General features: G+C 36.8%; 1 pseudogene; it reads left to right on the forward strand.

The window, feature by feature from the left end:
* Nucleotides 1-8,852, forward strand: part of LOC135702125 (putative nuclease HARBI1) — a 46,112-nt pseudogene extending 37,260 nt beyond the window's left edge.
* The last annotated feature ends 2,098 nt before the right edge of the window (nucleotides 8,853-10,950 follow it).

The raw sequence follows: 10,950 nt of genomic DNA on the forward strand, positions 1-10,950 counted from the left end.
GCAAGGCAGTCTGCTGGGCCCCTTGCTTTACAGCATTTATACTTCCGACATTCCTCCCCTTGGAGACGGTTGCGTGTTTTTCCTGTTCGCAGATGATACCGCAATAGGAAAGATGCCTCGCGAAATAACGAACAAACTTCAACGATGCCTTAACGCCTATGCTGATTATGCCACCACGTGGAAAATCAAAATCAATGCCTCCAAAACTCAAACGATCATGTTCCTCCATCGGCAATAATGGATGGCACAAGGGTTGAGTGGTCCGCCGAAGTAACCTATCTTGGGATGTTGTTCGATGAAAAGCTCCTCTTCCGTTCGCATGTAGAGAAAACTGTAGGCAAGTGTTCTACCTTGGTTAGGTGTCTCTATCCGCTGATTTGCCGCAGATCCCGCCTCTCAACTGGCTGTCTACAAACAAATCATAGCACCTGCGATCCTCCACGCAGCTCCGGTGTGGGAATCATGTGCACAGACTCACAGGAACAAAATTCAGGTCGCTCAGAATAGAGTGCTGTGGATGGTTCTTGATCGTCCTTTCGACACTAGAATAACAAATTTACACGAAGAGGCAGGCATTGCCAAAATAGATTCCAGAATCAACGAAATTAAGACTTAATTTGCACAAAAATGTAATTTATCAGAACATGCTTTGATAAGAAATTTGTATATAGTAGATAAGGTGTATATAGTAGTTGTAGGTTAGTTGTAGTTGTAAATAGTGGTTATAAGTAGTCTCCTTTTTCAAATTTAAAACAAACCAATCCCACCAAAGGTGGTCATTTTTAAAACAGCCCTGACAGGACTAGGAACTGTATTTAATAATAATTGTAATTTCAAAGGTACTAAAGTTGAAAAGACGCATCTGTGTCACTAGATAAGTAATACATGTAAACCACACAAATTAAAAAAATATAGATCATTTAAAAGTAAAAAAAAAACGTACCTGCTCATTGCCTCTTCGGACGGCGTGGCACTTGGTCCTGCAGCAAGCAGGACCAATTCAGTGGATAAAGGTGGATCACTGCGTCACTTTTCCTCATTTTCCTCTTTTCATAATTTGTTTGGCAAACTCTTCTGAATTGAGTTTCCGAATTCCTTTGAAGATGCCCTGGAGTTATTTTCAGATTTAATTGTAAGCTTCCTTTTAGTATTTTCAAAAAATTTCCAAGGACTTATGCTCCGGATTCGTTTTCTCCCACAAACTTTATGAAATTATGCTCAGAATGCCATTGGAATTTTCCTCTGAAGCTCACAGGAGTTGTGCTCCTCAGAAATTCCTAAGAGTTTTCATTGAAATTTACTTTCGATTAAACTCAGGGTTTTTTAAAATTCGTCTCAAAACTATCAGGCTTCAATTGAAATCTTAAATTCCTCAGAACTACCGTAAGAGCAGATTGCAGTTGATGTTTTTGTCCAAAAATGTCCAAATGAGGTCTTCAAAAATTATAATAAAATCCACAAGCCTTTAAAACTGTGCATGGAATTTGATTCCAGATTCTTGAAAATTTCTTGAAGTATCATAGCTTTTAAATCCAGAACTAGTTCAAATTTAAAATTTCTAGGAAATATGCATGTTCCAAAAAAAAAAAAAAAACATTTCAAACCGCTGTTTACCGGTGGATTTTCAATAAAGGAGTTTTCGGATACCTTTCAAGCACTAACCACAGCGGAGACAGTTTATTTTTAAATATATTTTTATTACAGTATAATAAATACTGGTTATATTCCAAATTCACATTATAAATATATTACAATAATCATTATTATATTTTTTGTTGAATTACTTTTGCTCATTCACGTTCTGCTTCTTTTCTTTGCTTCTTCTTCGACTCCTCTTTGCTCGCTGGCAAAGCAGTCCACGATTTTTCTCGCTTCTTTTTTTACGCTTTCTCTCTCGCTTTTTTCTTCAACATTGGTTTTTCTCTTCTGCTTGTGTGTAAGTGGGTGTGTGTGTTGTGTGTATGTGGGTGTTTGTGATCGTATTGTGTATTTCCCAGAAAACTCTGCAACGTTCCGGTTTCGATAATGCTTTACACAGTCACCACATGCACACGGATGTGTGTTTGTTTGTTTGTTTGTTTGTTTACGATTTTGTTTTCTTCGATCAACTGACGATTCGTCCTTCTTTTGGTTTGGTAGGAGCTTGATTTTATTTAATTTTTCAAATTGTGTGTTCAGTTTGCTTGTTGTTGTTGTTTCTGATTTTTTTTCCCGTCATTTAACAATCCCACAGTGTTAGTGTTTTGTTGTTGTTGTGATTTTGGCTTTCTGTTTTCCTGCTCGCTTGGAATTTTAAATGTGTGCGCGCGATTTTGTTCAACAGTCGCATTCGTTTTGGTTTGGTTGTCTCGATTTTTCCTCACCAGCTGTCAATGTCAATGTTTGAGGGGGGAAAGGCATTGAAGTTATAGATTTGTTTGTTTTGCTCTAAGCAGTTCTGTAGATATGAAGTGTGTCTGTCGTCAGTGTTGGAAGTGGTTTTTATATTTGGTCGAGAAACTGAAGAACTTGCATGAAGTTTGATTTCAGTCTTTTGTTGTTCTTGATCTGACTGCGTCAGCGTGTCCGGTTTGGTTTGGTTGTTTCAGGTTAAAGTCTGAACTGAACAGTGGGGTTTCGGTCTATTGCTTTCTGGTTGTTGTTGTTGTTGTTGTTGTTAAAATCTCTGGAGGTTACGACGCCTGCGGCGTTTTTTTGACAGCATCCAAATCTGACAGCACGCGTGATCAACAAGAATCCTATCCGACACCGGGTGTACTTCTATCCGCTACAAGGCTAGCTAGACTAACTAGGTTATCTAAAAAAAAAACTATAATCTGTATTGTACTTGTGATATGAAATTAATATTGCTTAACGGAGTAGAACATAATGATAATTACAGCTCCTACAGTGCTAAATGCCTTAAAAATTAACCATTGGCTTGATTCGTATGTTTTTACTAGTACCCTTACGATGCTAGCGCTCTTTAATAAAAAAGAAATAACGAATTTGCTTGCTACTGATCCCGACACTTTGTTTGATTTTTTTTTAAATTCTGTACAACGTTAAAAACCTTTCACTGTCCCTGCTTCGTCTCCTTCTCCCTCCGTCACTCTCTCCCTCTCTATCTGTGGTGAATTTTCGTCCAGATTGCGATACAAACTAAAAACAAAATAATAACCTAAACGAAACGTAACCTAACTAACTTACGCGTTGAAATATAACTCTCTCTCTCGCTCGCTCCCTTTCTTTCTCGCTAACAACTTAGTTCGAACCTTAGCATTTAAGTAGTTTAAAAACTGGCACAATTTTGGGCCTTATTCTGTGTGTGTGTGTGTGTTGATCCGTCGCGCCGAACTGAAACGTATACGTGTACAGTGAATGAAAGCCTCTCGTTTCGAAAACGCATTCTTTGCCCGATGCTTTTTGGATGCTGTCAAAGTTCAATTTTCGCCCAGCAGGCGTCGGCCGTCGTTGATCCGTCGATCAAAACAAGTCATTCGAAAACTGCTGGGGGACTGTTGTTACTTTTCTGCTCTCTGTGTGGTAAAATCAGGATTGTGATCTGTGTTTTGATTGCTTCTATTGCGCACTGTTTTTGTTGCTGTTGTTGTTGTGGTGGTGGTGTTGGTGTATTTGCTCCATCAGCTCGTGAAAGCTGTTTGATCCAATGTTTGTTTTGTAAATTTACTGTACTATTGCGGTACATATTTGTGTTTTTTTTTCTCGGTTAAATCGGCTGTTGTAATGTGTTGGTTGAGATGAACTGTGTTTGCAAGAAAGTTTGAATCTACAAGTTGTGGGTGAGTCAAAATTAATCGGATTTCCTCCGCTCGTCGCAGCAGGCGACGATGCGGTGGATGCGGTCTGTATTTACATTCAATCGATCTGTCAATCGGCTGTGTGTGTGTGTGGGTGTTTAAGTGGCGAAAACGTGCTAGTTGTATAATAGAAAGGTAAACAAACGGAACTCGCTGCGGGGGACTCGGAGAAAACAACAACAAACGTAACTTATATTTTTGAACCTGTTTGTTGGTATATGTGGTTGAGTGTGTTTGTTCTTTAGCTACTCTCTCTCTCTCTCTTTAAGATCGGTTTATGTATGTACAGTTTGAAAAACCAAAGATACTTGAACTGCTGCTGTTTGCTGTCTGGTTTTCTGTGAAATGATTGAAGCGATCGTTCTTTTATAACTCTCTGTTACTTACTGTTTTTTTTTTGTTTTGTTGAGGGGGGGTAGTATTACTATTTCTTTCACTTACTGTTTACGCGTTTTCCGCTCTGATAAATCCTAATATTTTTCCGTTTTCTGTTTTTTGATCAATTATTTATTTTCTATGTTTCTTTCTGTTTTTTGTTTGTGTGTAGCTTACAATATTTTACATTTATGTGTTTTGTTTTTCTTCTGTTTTCTTCCTTTCTTACGTGTTACTGATAACTCATATGCCTTTTTGTTGTTACTTAGTTACACTGCTGTCCTGTCTGCCACGCGACCTTCTTGCTGAGTGTATTTTTCTTGTTTTAAGTAAAAATGCTTCCATGCTTGCTTCTGGCTTGCTGTTATCATCTCTTCCACTAAAGAATATTGATTGATTGGAATAACTAAACTTAAACTGCTTGCTTTGTAAAATATAAAACTCTTAACTGTAGCAAAACCTAACTAAACTAAACTGCGCTGCGTCACCCTCGGTCGCATAATAATCATAATAATCATAAAAACGAATGTTTACCCTTAAAGCTAACATCTGTCGAAAGTGATTTTCGTGTGTAAAAAAAAATAATAAGAAAAACATCCATTCGCCCCTCGGTGAATCGGGCGCGAAACATAAATGAAAACATCCGTGTGTAACTGCGCTTGTGTCTTTTCTACAATAAATCAATAATAATCAGCTCTTGTAATAAGTATTCAGTAGACAAAAGGGAAAATAGATGAAAAAGATGAAAAATATAAGCTTACTAGATTAAAGAATTAAAAAAAAAAACAAAGATTGGTAAATATTCTCTCTCTCTCTCTCACTTTCGTTCTCTCGCATTCTCGCTGAACGTAACAATCGAAAAAATGAAATTAATCAATATTCTTGCTTCCTCCTGCCTCTCTTGTGTCGCTCGATTCCGTTCCATTCGAACCCATTTTGCTGTGTGGAATGGTTTCCGTTTTTCTTTTTTGTTTTGTTTTGTTTGCTTATTGATTCGAACCGGAAAAAGAAATCCCAAAATAAAAGCGAAATGTTCGCGGTAATTCTGAAAATAACCGAAAACCGGTATTTTGCGATGGTTAAATATTGTTGTTCGCTGATTGCTACTTCCGTCGTTTGTTTGTTGGTTTGTTTGTTTGTTTGTTTGTTTACTTATTTTTGGGCTGGGCGACGATCTGTCATGCTCCGTTGATGGGCATGATTTTTCTACTTTCGCGTCGCTTTTCGGCACAGCAGGCGTTGTGTTTCCGGCAGCGGCACAATTGACAGTTGCTCGCTCGCACAACACTCTTTGCCGTTGTTGTTGTTGATGTTGTTGATGTTGTTGAAAGGAATGTTCGTTTTCTGACAGTGTTGTGAGTGTGTTGCGGTGTCCCTGAATTCATTCGTGAGTGTGATTAAAATGCGTCGGTTCTGTGGAATGCAACGGTTTGTTTATACGTTTACGTCGAAAATTGAGTGACATCGAAGAGAAGTGACTGGGCGAGCGAGCAAATTGTTTGGCTGCCGTAAACAAACGCCGGTCGTTCTGTGACGTTTGCGTTACGGTTAATCCCGTATCTGTACTGTTGAAAAAATCTGCTGTTTGTAAGTATAAGAAACTTATACCCGGTGGCTGCTGCTGCTTCTGTTGTTGTTGTTGTTGTTATTGTTTAGTCTATTGGATTTTATGTTTACTGTTTCTATGTGTTAGTGTGAGTGTGTATGTGTGCCTTTGCGGTTGCTGTGGAGGTGGAAAACTAAAAACCTTTTTGTTTACTGTTTTGTTCCTGCTGCTTCTATTGGTTATGGCTGCTGCTTTGCTGCTTTGTGTGTATGTGTTTGTTTGTTTGCTTTGATGGTTGGTGGCTATTGTTTTTGCTCATGGTTGGAGTACTGAACTGATATATTAAGTGTATTACGAGAACGGAAAAAGGAAACGAAAAAGTTTTTTTTTTTGCTTTAGAGGCCTAGTACTGCAGCGGTGTCAAATCGAACGGGCAGTACTAGAACTGTGATGGTTCGCCATTAAGTCATTAATCGCTGGTGTCTTTTCTGTGTGATCGCTGTTGTTTTGGTTTACTTTCATATTCTTTTGTTTGTTTGTTTGTTTGTCTTTTTTTTTCTCTTCCAGAAGGTGATGTTTGATTGTTTGGTTTTGGGTAATATTTTTTTGTTTAGCTTCTTTTTGTCATCTTGTCTAACTTGGTTTTTGTTTTGGACCTCAAAGTTTACTTATCCATATGTGTTTTTTTGATGATTTGTTTTTGATTTCCGGTTGTTGTATATAATTTGGATATCATCGGTTCCTTTGTTTACGCATTATCTTTCTATTTTTTTTCACGAGATGATGATTTTTCTTTTGTTTACATTTGGTTACTCCACGAGTTGTGTTTGTGAATGTGTTTTGTTTTGGTTAATTTCGATTATAAAAGATACCTAAATATATTCCAGTTCGGCTTTGTTTTCTTTTTAGCTTCCTAAAAATTAAAATTAGTTGTCATTCAATATTTTTCGCATCATTTTTTGTTTACCTCTTCAAGTATAACCTATATCACATTTAGACATTTCATGAAAATATAAAGTTTTATATATATCCGTAAGGGTTTGTTTTTTAATTTTTGTTTTCTGAAAAGTTTTCGCTCCCCTCTCTTCTTCTTCTTCGCTTTCGCTTTTCGCTCTCAATGTATATATGTAAATTTGGACAGAAAATACATACACATCATGTAATTTTTTCATTCTTCTTCTTTTTTTTATTGTATCGGATGTATATAAGATTCCTTTTCTTATTGTTTTCCTCTTACTTCTTCCGAACGGTGATTAATGACTATGTTCACACATCAATATATTTTTTGTTTGCCTTAGTAGATTTTTCTTTTTGCTTCCTCCGCTTCAGTTCTCAAAGGGAATAATTTTGGTAAACACGAGTTTCACTTTTGTTTTCCATTGAAAAAAGTAACAAAAATATATACAACAAATCAGCTTGTTTTTTGTTCAAGTGTTTTTTTTTTCCATTCATCTACTCTTTATAGCATCAAAACAATAATATAGAGATTTTCATCCACCGCAATGCTCTCCACGTTGGTTTTTGTTTTTTAAAGTGTGTGTGTTTTCCTCCTAATATTCAAAGCACCATTTTGTTTACACCTTATCATTAGTTTCATGTTTTCTTCTTCTCCTATTTACGACTGTTAAAAACGATCAACAAAAACAGATAAATTTCACTACCCGTCCCGTCGCCGTCCGGCGACGTCGGACGACGCGTTGTTGTGGTGGTTGTTAGGTTGATTTGGCAGCGTACGCTTTTATCGGAACGCAGCCATTTTTCCATTTGATTTGTCAAAACAAAACGGAACGGAGGGGGGAAGGGGGGATGCAGCCAATTTGTATCACATAATTTTGATTTTTGCGCGTTTTTCGTTTTGAATCACATTTGCGAAAGATTTTTGGTTTTTTATTTTTTTTTGTGTTGCCAATTTACACCCTAGTAGATTGTCAGGGGTGGGAAAAATTTCCAACCCTGCCTTATTTTTTTGATTTTTTTTTCGAACACAAACAGTTCCACCGCGTTTGTTTTGATTTTTTTAGTTTCAAAAACAATCAGTCCGTCAGTCGTTTCTCTCTACTAAGTTGGGTGAGGGGGTGTGGAAATTTTTTCCAAATCACAATTTTGTATTGCCAATTGTATCGACGTCGAATTTTGATTCGTTTACAAAAAAAAAAATTAAAGACAAACTTAAACGAAAGCACAAAGAAGCCTTTGGTTGCTTTGTTTTGATTTTTTTTTTTTAGATTATGTACACAGTTTCACTTTTGCAATTCCACAATAATAGCGATAGGACGAATGTTTTGTGTAAGTCATGTGTGTTTTTTTTTTCGTATGAAACCTTTCCCGTTTTCCGCCGAAAAGTGTTTGAATTTAGTTTAAATTTCTACACAATCTCCTCTAAAAATAGTGACTTGACACGGCTTTGATTTGATAGTTTTACACAAATTTTGGTTTCACCTGGACATTGAAAAACAGTTCTGTTTTGTTTAGATAGTAGTAAATTCACACCGTTTGCATTTTCGTTCGTAACAACCATGCGCAAACGCATGTGTGGGCGAAAATGGAGACTGAATTACGCAAGCTTCGCTCTCTTCCTTTTTTTTTCCTAATGCTAATAATCCGGATGGGTAATCATAATGGTTTCCACAAATTGGCTGTACAGGATAATGGTTTTGCTGCTGTTGTTGTTGTTGTTCTAACCTCCATCAGTTTTCCTTACTCATTTATAAGTTATAAGGCATTTTGCTTAACACGTCTTTTCCTAAGTGTGAGTGTGTTAATGTGTGTATGTGTGTGTTTGTGTGAGTCTGGGCCATGTTTTAGTGTTCGTTCAAAGAGATGGACAGTTTTGGTTTTCCCATTCATCAATCAAAAAACTACGCGAAATGAGAGTTTTGTTTTGTTTCAGTGTAATCGAAAGTGTGTTTTACTGTTTTTGTTTTTGTTTTGTTTTTTTTCTGGCACATTCATGGTGGTAAATTTGTTCTCTCTACCGAAAAGTCATTTCTATTAGTGTAGTTTTACAAACGAAGAAAATTTCGATCCTGGAAATGATACTTTTTCGTTATTGTTTCACGATTCTTTTGTTTTGTTTTCTTCACAGGCATTCGCTGCTTTTCCATGAGGCGCACGGGGGTGGGGGTAAGTAGATTTGTATGTCTGTGTTGATTTGGGTGAGGAATAATGCACTATTATAGACTAAACTATGATCCTATCTTGTTTGTTTGTTTGTTTGTTTGATTACTATTTTGTTTTTGTTCTTATTGTTTCAGGCAGCCATCTTAGATTTGTAAGTTGTTTATTGTTGTTGTTGTTGTTGACAGATACTCAAGACCGAGGAAAAATCCGTTAAAAACACAAACGCTCCGCGCGCGTCGCGAATCTACTGTTTGTCAACCGTTCAACGTTCCGCGTTCCATTGTGTAGAAAAATATGCTCAACAACAAGAATAATTATCGCTAGTTGCTACACGCACAAAACTATCGTTTTGCTCGTTTGCTTACGTTTGTTCGCTTTACGTTCAGCGCTTCAAACTCGTCCCTTACTAACAAACGAACGAACGAACGAACGAACGAACGAAGTTCCGGAAAACAAAACATTCAACCGTTCAAACGTTCGGAAACGTAAAACCTGTTTATCCTATTTACTCTATTATTTTGCTTTTTATTGTTCTGAAACGGAATGACGGGCTGTCTCTTGCTTGCTCTTTCTCTCTCATCTTCCGATCCAGCAGGATTCAATCAATCCAATTTTAAGCGACAAATCTCGTTCGATTCGATTCGATTTTGTTGTTGTTGTTGTTGTTGTTTTGGTTGATTTGTAAATTTCCAGCAACATGTCTTTGTTTTGTTTTGTTTGAGTGTATGTGTGTGTGGGTGTGTATTTGTATTCTATTACTGTTTTTTCACATTTTGCTATTGTAAAAAGAATTGGAATTACATTTTGTTTTTCACTGTTTATATTGGTTTGTTTAAATTGAGTTCTTATTGTAAGTAAATTTTTTTCCACATTTTGTATTTTTTTTTTTTTGCTTTTCTTTACAACTATTGTTTCGCAATCGAGGGATCCCCCAAGCGCGCTGAAGGCTCGGGGGGTCGCTCGATTAGTCTTTTGTTTTTGCTTTACTCTCTGCTGCAGCGTTTGTGATTATTCTATTGTAGGAGTGTGTAATTGTTTGTTTTTTTTTTATTTTTTTTTTCTGTTTGTTTGAGGAGGATAGGGTATCTGCGTGTGTCATTGTGTGTGTTTGTGTATTTCCGGGGGATTTTGACAGGGGGTTTTGTTGGTTTACTGTAACTTCTTATATAGTTAATAATTATTACTGCCTTAGAAAAGTAACAGATAGATTTAAAAAACTGTGAATGTGTGTGTGTGTGTGTAATTATGAGTATAAATGTGTTGGTTGTGTCTATTGTGCAAATAGAAAACAATTGGACGGGCTCGGGGGGAACCCGCATCCAAGTTATAACCAGGCTATTGTAGTTTTGACAGAAAACTTGTGTTTGTTGGTTTGTTTGTGTGAGTGTGGTATCAAATCATGCAGAGTTTGCATCCGGTTTCATTTTCAACTATTGCAGGTGAAAGTTTGAGTTTCAACTATTATTGATTGGTTGGTTGGTAGCAGCAATAATCATCATCATCATTTCAATCTGATTGTTTATGTGAATGTGTGTTTGTGTGTGAATGGTTTGTATGGTCAAGTGTTTGTTTGTGAGAGATATCCATTGCTATTGTTTGTTTGTTTACTATTGATGCATGTGTTTGGTTTTGATAGCTATTGTTGAATTACTATAGCACACCGGAGGAGCGTATTATAGTAACAATCGACTGTCGGCTTAGATTTGTTTATAGGGAGGTTGAAGTTTGTTATTTAGTTATTGTTGTTGTTGTGTGTGTCCAATCCGTACTTGCGCACGCGTGAGCCACTCGTTGGGTTTCCCCACGGGATGACATTCGGCTCACGCATTGCACGTATTTATATATGTATGTGTTCTATTTATTAATCCAAAATGTGTTCAGTTGGTGGTCCGAAACGTTTGTTTGCAATCCAAATTCTTTTTCTTGAATTATTCTGGTGAATTCAACCGATTAAAACCGAAAACCGGGTAAAACGAAATGTTGTTGTTGTTGTTGTTGTTGGTAGTAGCAGTATGTTTGGTGGTATTTCAACGAAAGATAAACGTTTCAACAAGAGATGTTGCTGTTTTTTTTGTCTTATTTTGCTGTTGCTGTTCTTTTCATTTGCTG

The sequence above is a fragment of the Ochlerotatus camptorhynchus genome, unplaced genomic scaffold (genome assembly GCF_037179485.1).
Source record: "Ochlerotatus camptorhynchus isolate MF236.1 unplaced genomic scaffold, CSIRO-AGI_Acam_v1.1 ptg000185l, whole genome shotgun sequence".
NCBI lineage: Eukaryota > Metazoa > Arthropoda > Insecta > Diptera > Culicidae > Ochlerotatus > Ochlerotatus camptorhynchus.